This window comes from Rana temporaria, chromosome 6, assembly GCF_905171775.1.
Source record: "Rana temporaria chromosome 6, aRanTem1.1, whole genome shotgun sequence".
Classification (NCBI taxonomy): domain Eukaryota; kingdom Metazoa; phylum Chordata; class Amphibia; order Anura; family Ranidae; genus Rana; species Rana temporaria.
This window is the reverse complement of record NC_053494.1, coordinates 37,708,049-37,718,480: the sequence shown is the minus strand read 5'-3', so window position 1 is coordinate 37,718,480 and position 10,432 is coordinate 37,708,049.

Below are 10,432 nucleotides of genomic sequence, written 5' to 3'. Positions count from 1 at the left end.
CAACTTGCTTTAAGATTAACCGATGGATTCCTAACCGATGGGAAAAAACCTGATCGTTAGTAGGCACAACCATCGGTTAAAAATCCATGCATGCTCAGAATCAAGTTGACGCATGCTTGGAATCATTGAACTTCGTTTTTTTCAGCACGTCGTTGTGTTTTACGTCACCGCGTTCTGACACGATAGTTTTTTTAACCGATGGTGTGTAGGCGTGACGGACCATCAGTCAGCTTCATCGGTTAACCGACGACAGCGGTCCATCAGACCGTTCTCATCGGATGGACCGATCGTGTGTACGCGGCCTAAGCCTTTTTCTGGCGCTTACAAGTAAAAATCTGTATTTTTTTTGCTAGAAAATAACTTGGAACCACCAAACATTATGGGCCAGATCCACGTAGATCGCATCTTTGAGCGGGCGTAACGTATCATATTTACGTTACGCCTCCGCAACTTAGATGGGCAAGTGCAGTATTCTCAAAGCACTTGTTCCGTAAGTTGCGGCGGCGTAGCGTAAATAGGCCGGCGTAAGCCCGCCTAATTCAAATGTGGAACAGGGGGGCGTGTTTTATGTAAATGTTATGTGACCCCATGTGATTGACGTTTTTTTAACAGCGCATGCGCCGTCCGTGGGGGTATCCCAGTGCGCATGCTCGAAATTAACCCGCAACAAGCCAATGTTTACGACGCGAACGTCATTCTACGCAAAGCCCTATTCGCGAACGACTTACGCAAACAACGTAAAATTTTCAAAATTTGACGCGGGAACGACGTCCATACTTAAGATAGGATACGCCTCATATAGCAGGGGTAACTATACACCGAAAAAAGCCTTACGGAAACTACGTAAAAAAATGCGCCAGCCGGGTGTACGTTCGTGGATCGCCGTATCTAGCTAATTTGCATACTCGACGCGGAAATCGACGGAAACGCCACCTAGCGGCCAGCGTAAGTATGCAGTTAAGATACGACAGCTTTGGAGACTTACGCCGGCCGTATCTTAGCAACATTTAAGCGTATCTCAGTTTAAGAATACGCTTAAAGTTGCGACAGCGGGGATTCGGACTTACAACGGCGTATCTACTGATACGCCCGTCGTAAGTCTTCGTGGATCTGGCCCTATATATATATTTATATATACATTTTTTTTTCTTTTTTTTTACACAGTATCTCATAAAAAGTGAGTAAATATTTTATTATACCTTTTCATTTGACAACGCTGAAGAAATGACACTTTGCTACAATGTAATGTAGTGAGTGTACAGCTTGTATAACAATGTAAATTTGCTGTCCCCTCAAAATAACTCACACACAGCCATTAATGTCTAAACCGCTGGCAACAAAAGTGAGTACACCCCTAAGTGAAAATATCCAAATTTGGCTCAAAGTGTCAATGTTTTGTGTGGCCACCATTGTTTTCCAGCACTGCCTTAACCCTCCTGGGCATGGAGTTCACCAGAGCGTCACAGGTTGCCACTGGAGTCCTCTTCCACTCCTCCATGACGACATCACGGATCTGGTGGATGTTAGAGACCTTGCACTCCTCCGCCTTCCATTTGAGAATGCCCCACAGATGCTCAATAGGGTTCAGGTCTGGAGACATGCTTGTCCAGTCCATTACCTTGATATTACGCAGAGAATCGTGATCTTTATTCCAAGCAAAAAATTGCGATTCTCGTTTTATCAGAATCGTGCAGCTCTAGACTGAAGGCAAAACTTTTTTTTTTATTGGATGGAGTAAGTTTATAACCCCTCTCTGGTCTATTTATTTATTTTCCATCTGTCTCCCATTGGGCAGATTCCCCTTCACTTTCTTTCCCATAGCCAAAACAGGAAGTGATAGGAGATCCCTGGAATTTCAGATTCACCAGAACCAGTGTTCTCATTGGATGATTTTCCCTGTTCTGGGACAACCCAAAATGTGGGCTTTTCTTTAACTTTCCGTGACAATGGTAACCATGATAAATAGAGAGGGTAAATCTCCGTAAGAGGGACACCAGCAGCAATAAATATCTGACAGGTGTTTAAATCCATCTTCATCCTTTCGAAAAAAAGAAAAAACTATTTGACCACTTATGAAAAGTTATACTTTAAAGTGGTTGTAAACCTCAGACATGAAATATGAACAAAGCATATCCCTCCATACCAGTGTTTCTCAACTCCAGTCCTCAAGGCGCCCCAACAGATCATGTTTTCAGGATTTCCCTCAGATGAAATGGCTGTGGTAATTACTAAGGCAGTGAAACTGATCAAATCACCTGTGCAAAATAATGGAAATCCTGAAAACATGACCTGTTGGGGCACCTTGAGGACTGCAGTTGAGAAACACTGCTCTATAGCGTATACTTGTCTCAATTAAAAGCACTAAGTGTAATTTCTGTCTGCAGCTTTGTTCCTCTGCTACAAGCATGAATCAGTTCTGACAAGTTTTCCTGACACCAAGAGAAAATTTGGTGACAGGTGAGGGAGCTCCAGCTGATTGACAGCCTTGGCTCTGTTCCTGTGTGCTGTGTAAAGGGGGAGGAGGATGTCCCTTCCCTCCAATCATCTCTCAGAGCTCTCCTCACTGAGCTTTGCATTGTGTGACTTCAGTGCTCCTCCCCTTTTTTCCCCCCTCACATCTCAGACAAGCTGTACAAATTTCCGGACTTTGAAGGCTGTAGAGGGGAGAGGGCAGTGGATAACAGTGGCGGCTGGTGCTCAAAATTTTTGGGGGGGCGCAAACGAAAAATAAAAAAATTGCAGCCTCACTGTACCCATCAAACGCAGCCACTGTGCCATGCCATCAAACGCAGCCACTGTGCCATGCCATCAAACGCAGCCACTGTGCCATGCCATCAAACGCAGCCACTGTGCCATGCCATCAAACGCAGCCACTGTGCCATCAATTGTCACCACTGTGCCATGCCATCAAACGCAGCCACTGTGCCATCAATTATCACCACTGTGCCATGCCATCAAACGCAGCCACTGTGCCATCAATTATCACCACTGTGCCATGCCATCAAATGCAGTCACTATGCCATCAATTCGCACCACTGTGCCATGCCATCAAACGCAGTCACTGTGCCATGCCATCAAACGCAGCCACTGTGCCATCAATTGTCACCACTGTGCCATGCCATCAAACGCAGCCACTGTGCCCCTCAATTGTCACCACTGTGCCAATTGTCACCACTGTGCCCTTTAATTGTAGCCATTGTGCCCATTGTTGCCACTGTGCATGTCAGTGTGCCCTTTAATTGTTGCCACTGTGGCCATTGTCACCACTGTGGCCATTGTCACCACTGTGCCCATTGATGCCACTGTGCCCATTGATGCCACTGTGCCCATTGTCGCCACTGTGCCCATTGTCGACGCTGTGCCCTATAAACTGCACTCACCTTTCTCCTTCCACGTCCCTCGATGTCCTCTCCCGCCTTGGTGACGCTTCAGCCAATCAGGTTACCGATAACCAGAATCAGTGAACCTGATTGGCTGAGACGGCCGTCAGTCTTATCCAAGGAACGCACCCCCCGTACGTTCCGAGGATAAGCTTCCGGGAGATGAGGACTGTACTCGGAAAGCCTATCAGAGCCGCTGGCTCTGATAGGCACTTCCGCACAGCCAACCAGCTGCCGTTATTCAGGTGGTCGGCGCTCAAGTTCCGGCTATCTGAATTAGACCAGCGGCAGCTGGCAACAATAACATACATGAATGTATGTTATTTCAGTGGCGGCGCTCCAGCGCCCTCTATAGACGGACCGCCACTCGTGGATAAACAGGTACAACTTATACAGGAGGATGTTTTTCATCTATTTATCACTTGAGAACCACTAAGGGAAATCTCCCCAATAGGACACACATAAAAAAAAAACCCTAATAGGGTTAAACCCTCCCCCACTCTTATCCAAAATGCATATGAGTCATAGGTGTAAATGGCAGGGCAGTATATTTCATCACTATAATGGTGTACAATGGCAAAGTTTAACACAAGGGCAATAATGTATGTTTTATGTTCAGTCTTTGATGTTAAGCACTAAACACCGGAAACTTTGAAGACAAAACCGCGGTTTTAAACGGTTCTGTGCCTACTTCCTCTTCATCTGCCCAGAAGACAGTGCTGATACCAAGAATTGAGTCAAGTATTACCAGCCGATGAACTTCTGCCCACAAACTTGCAAACTTGCAAGAAAACTTATCGAAAACACCATCTGATGGTGAATCACAAGTTGGGAAACCAGCAAGAAACTTTGTGGGTGAAAAGTTGACAGATCTGCTAGAGAGATGGAACGCTATCGGGAAACGGCGTCACTCCGCCTGTCTTTCACTACATCTCTTAAAGCAACAGCACCAATTAGCTTTAATAACTAAATACATTTGGAAAGGTGCTTAACCACTTCAGCCCCGGAGGATTTGGCTGCCAAATGACCAGGCCACTTTTTGCGATTCTGTACTGCGATGTTTTAACTGACAATTGCGTGGTCGTGCGACGTGGCTCCCAAACAAAATTGGCGTCCTTTTTTCCCCACAAATAGAGCTTTCTTTTGGTGGTATTTGATCACCTCTGCGGTTTTTATTTTTTGCGCTATAAACAAAAATAGAGCGACAATTTTGAAAAAAATGAATATTTTTTACTTTTTGCTATAATAAATATCCCCCAAAAATATATAAAAAATCATTTTTTTTCCTCAGTTTAGGCCGATACGTATTCTTCTACATATTTTTCGTAAAAAATAATCGCAATAAGCGTTTATTGATTGGTTTGCGCAAAAGTTATAGCGTTTACAAAATAGGGGGTATTTTTGTGGCATTTTTATTAATATATTTTTTTTTACTAGTAATGGCGGCGATCAGCGATTTTTTTTTCGGTACTGCGACATTATGGCGGACACTTCGGACACTTTTGACACATTTTTGGGACCATTGGCTTTTTTATAGCGATCAGTGCTATAAAAATGCATTGGATTACTATAAAAATGCCACTGCCAGTGAAGGGGTTAACACCAGGGGGCGGGGAAGGGGTTAAGTATGTTCCCTGGGTGTGTTCTAACTGTAGGGGGTGGACTGACATGGAGAAATGACTGATCTTCTGTTCATACATTGTATGAACAGAAGATCAGTCATTTCTCTCCCTGACAGGACCGGGAGCTGTGTGTTTACACCCACAGCTCCCGGTCCCCGCTCTGTAATGAGCCCCTAGTGGCCTGCGCGAGAGCCGACGTATAGCTACGGGCTCTCGCGCCGGGTAGCTGACTAAGCCATGAACTAGTGTGAAACGCGTCGGCTGTCCCTCTTTTTGGCTGCATTCTGTGATGTATGTCCATTTTTACCAATAAAGACAACTTTTGAAGTTCTTTTGGAGTGCGGCTGTCCATCCCTTTTGAAATTCTACAGGGGAGCCGACCTGCCGCCGTCTGGTCGGCAAGCAGTTAAAAGCCAGCAGCTACAAATACTGTAGCTGCTGACTTTTAATAATTGGACACTTACCTGTTTAGCGCGCCCGTGATGTCGGCAGCAGAAGACGAGCAATCGCTTGTCTCTCTGCTGCCCCCACCGCTTGCGGCTTCACTGCCGGTTCCCTACTGCGCATACGCGAGTACCAGGCCGCTTTCCCAGTGGTCCCCGCTGTCTCTTGGGACCAGTGTGTTTCCTAGAATGCAGCGGGGGGCAATTGGTGTGACTCCCAGCCCCGGAAGTGGGTGCAAATACCTGGATTATACAGGTATCTGCACCCCCCCTCCCCCTGAAAGGTGCCAAATGTGACACCAGAGGGGGGAGGGTTCCCAAAAGCGGAAGTTCCATTTTTGGGTGGAACTCCGCTTTAAGCTCCAGTTCAGTTACTTCTAGTTCATTCATATTGTATTCATTCAAGCCCTGATGAAGGGGGCATTTTAGGATACCCGAAATGCATCGTTAACTTTTTGTAGTGTTCTGACTTTTATTGGAATAATGTTATATTTGGACAATTTAGCAGTGGTGTACTGCTTCAATTTGCATTTTTACTTTAACACTCACATTAACTTTAACACTCTCAGTTTTGGTGGCAATGGCATGTTGGGTGTCATTGGCTCATTTAAAGCAGAACTTAAAGGGTCACTAAAGGAATTTTTTTTTTTTTTTAGCTAAAAAGCTTCCTTTACCTTACTGCAGTCCTGGTTTCAGGTCCTCATTGTTAGTTTTTGCTCTGATGTTGCTCTAATCCAGGGATATGCAATTAGAGGACCTCCAGCTGTTGCAGAACTACAAGTCCCATGAGGCATAGCAAGACTCTGACAGCTACAAGCATGACACCCAAAGGCAGAGGCATGATGGGAATTGTAGTTTTGCAACATCTGGAGGTCCGCTAATTGCATATCCCTGCTCTAATCCTTCTCTGTTCTGAACACTTTCTGGTTGTCTGTTTCCTGATGAAAAAATTCATGGGAGCTTTCTCTCTGTGGTCACTAATCAAGGAGGTGTGATTACTGTGTGTCTAAAACCCCTCAGCACCAATCAGTTTCGTTTTACAAACCATCACTGCCCTGTATTGGCTCTGAGTCTCTGTACATCACAGAAGCAGGAAACAGCATGCAAAAACGAAACTGAAACTGCAGGTGCATTATATGATTGATTTTTATCTATTTTTAATCATTTTTAAAAGGAATTAGTTAACTATTATGGGCCAGATTCTCAGTGGAGATACGACGGCGTATCTATGCGCCTGATTCTTAGAATCAGTTCCGCATAGATATATGTTAGATCCGACAGGCGTAAGTCTCTTACGCCGTCGGATTGTAACTGCATATTTACGCTGACCGCTAGGTAGCGCTTCCGTCGAATTCCGCGTCAAGTATGCACATTAGCTAGATACGCGAATTCCCGAACGTACGCCCGGCCGATGCCATTTACGTTTTTCCCGGCGTATAGTTACCCCTGCTATATGGTGGCGTATGTGCGGCGTAACAATGTTAAGTATGGCCTTCGTTCCCGCGTCGAAATTTGAAAAAGTTACATCGTTTGCGTAAGTCGTCCGTGAATGGGGCTGGACGTCATTTACGTTCACGTCGAAACCAATGATGTCCTTGCGGCGTACTTTGGAGCAATGCACACTGGGAAATTACACGGTCGGCGCATGCGCCGTTCGGGAAAAACGTCAATCACGTCGGGTCACAGTACATTTACATAAAACACGCCCCCCTGATCCAAATTTGAATTAGGCGGGTTTACGCCGGCCGATTTATCATTTTCATATTTATTAAAGGCACAGATGGGACAATGAGCTATTAAACAACAGGGGCTGCCAAAAAAAGTTTGGGGTAACTGTGGTCTCGTGGCCAGCATGGTGGCAAAACTAGAGTCCCGTGTTAAGCAACCAGGGATGATATCAGCAGATATTTCACTCCTGCCTTTGTGTGTTTAGTTTTCTTCAACAATCTAAAACATGCCGAGTTTATTGCCTTTTACCTTATTTAGTCCAACAGGTTTCTTCAATAAAACAGTAAAAAGTGCACTGAAAACGGGCAAAGTACGTAAACTCATATCACCAGTCAGCCCCCCACCTACACACATCCTTCAATCAATACGGAGGACATGCAGTATCTCGCTGAATGTGATAGCAGTAGCCATGTATAACCCAGTTGATGGATTTTTACACCAATAACATTGGATTTTCCAAGACACATAAATCATGTTTGAAAGTATAGTTATAAAAGTAGTATAATTCTGCTCATTTATTGGTTGTAAACCCTTTCATATACCCACTGACTTGACTGGCCTCGGGTGATACAGAGAGATGAAACAAATCCTTCTACATAAGTTGTAGCTGTTTATCTGGAGCCTTCTCTCCTTTACAGACATCTAAAGCACACATTTTACACAGCATTTATGATCTCCAGAAGGCAGGGGGCAGGGATTTAAAGGGGTTGCTTACCCTCGTGTTTTTTCATCTTAATGCATCCTATGCATTAAGGTGAAAAAACACCTGGCTGTGACCGGCCCCCCAGCCCCCCCCGTTTTGCTTACCTGAGCCCCGTATTTCTGTCGGGAGAGACGCGCTTGTCCTCTCCCCACGGGGTCGCAGCTCTTGATTGGATAGATTGATAGGAGCGCAGCCATTGGCTCCCACTTCTGTCAATCAAATCCAATGATGCGAGTGCCGGGGGTGGGGCCAAGACCGGCATTTGTGTCTCTAGACACAAATGCTGGACTCGGGAGCGCGCCCGCAAGGTAACACCCCAGGAGAGCGCTTTTCCTAGGGTGGTTACATGATGGGTGGAGGAGCAGCGAGAGCCGCCGGGGGATCCCAGAAGACGAGGTTCAGGGCCACTCTGTGCAAAACAAGCTGCCCAGTGGAGGTAAGTATAACATGTTTGTTATTTAAAAAAAAAAAAAAAACCCTTACAATCACTTTAATGTCATAAACTACACAGTATAGAAAAGGAAGCTGAGTGTAACCTGGGATCTAAATGGATGAAATGACCAACACACATAGGGAAACATGCACAGCTGAGGATCCCAATCACCTGCTGCGTGCTAGAGGGAGGGGAGCCATCTCCCGGGATTGCCTGATGTCTGAATAACAAGTGCTGTCAGAAGTGACTCATGTAGATGGCAGAGGAATGACAGAGCACACAGAAACCACACTAGGTGCTTTGGATCAAGGCAAGTTGGCTCCCCTGCGTGAATCGTCGCCATTGTACCTTGGGTGGCGTACACATCGATTTGCGTCCAGCCAACCAGCGAGTATGGGGGACTCGATGTCCGCCGGCCACCCGCGATCGCTCCAGAGACAGGCAGAACGGGGATCTGTCAGTGTAAACAAACAGTTTCCCCATTCTGACAGGGGAGGATAGACAGATCTGCTGTTCGTAGTAATTAGGAACACTGATCTCTCTCCTCCTCCAGTCAGCCCAGCCCCTATACAGTAAGCAACACCTCCCAGGGAACACACTTAACACCTTGATCGCCCCCTACTGTCAACCCCTTCCCTGCCAGTGACATTTATAAAGTAATCAGTGACTATTTTTAGCTCTGATCGCTGTATAAATGTCAATGGTCCCAAAGAGGTGTCAAACGTGTCCGATCTGTCCAACTAAATATCGCAGGTCACCGCTATTACTAGTAAAAAAAAAATAATAATAAAAAAATGCTATAAATCTATTATAGACGCTATAACTTTTGCGCAAACCAATCAATATACGTTTATTTTGCAGAATACATATTGGCCTATTTTTTTGGGGGATATTTATTGTAGCAAAAAGTAAAAACCACAGAGGTGATCAAATACCACCAAAATAAAGCTCTATTTGTGGGGAAAATAGGACATCAATTTTGTTTGGGTACAACGTCACACGACCGCGCAATGGTCAGTTAAAGCGGCGCAGTGCTGTATTGCAAAAAATGGCCTAGTCATTAAAGCGGAGTTTCCAAAAATGCAACTTCCGCTTTTCAGATTCCTCCGGTGTCACATTTGGCAGTTAGCACCTTTCAGGGGGGAACAGATATCTGTCTAATGCATGTATTTTTCTCCAACTTCTGAGCATAAATAGCCGCAGTATCCGCAGATATCTACGCTACGTCCGGTGCCTCCTTCGCCCGCCCCCCCCCACTGTCTTCTGGGAGACACACAGGTCCCATAAGACAGCAGGGACCATTCAGATCACGCAGCGTGACTCTTGCATGCGCAGTAGGGAACCAGGAAGTGAAGCCGCAAGGCTTTATTTCCTGATTCCCTCACCGAAGATGGCGGCGGCAGAAGCACCCGAGAGCCGAGGGACAGGTTGGCTTCAGGTGCCGACATCGAGGGCTCCCTGGACAGGTGAGTGTCCTTATTTTAAAGGTCAGCAGCTGCAGTATTTGTAGCTGCTCACTTTTAAAAAAAAAGAAAAAGGCGCAACTCCGCTTTAAGGGGGAAAATCCTTCCGGTTCTAAAACACAGATCTGGAAGAAATACACAGAGTAGACTTAGATTCAAATAAAAATACACACAGCTTTAAATGTAAAAAAACACACACGTAAACAAAGCTTCACTGTATTGACTAAACCAGGGCTCTCCAAACTTTCTAAACAAATGGCCAGTTTACTGTTTTGTTCAAGCTTGGGGGGGGGGGTGGTGGTCTGTCAGTGTTGGTAGAAAATGCCCTGGCGTCAATGGGGGTAAACCATGCCCCATCATTGGTGTCCGTGGGAGGAATAGTGCCCCATCATTGGTGTCAGTGGGAGGAATAGTGCCCCATCATTGGTGTCAGTGGGAGGAATAGTGCCCCATCATTGGTGTCAGTGGGAGGAATAGTGCCCCATCATTGGTGTCAGTGGGAGGAATAGTGCCCCATCATTGGTGTCAGTGGGAGGAATAGTGCCCCATCATTGGTGTCAGTGGAAGGGAATAGTGCCCCATCATTGGGGTAGCCATCCGGGGCCCTGGGGACCTTGGGGCCATTTAATAAAAAGAAATAAAGAAATAAAAAATATATAT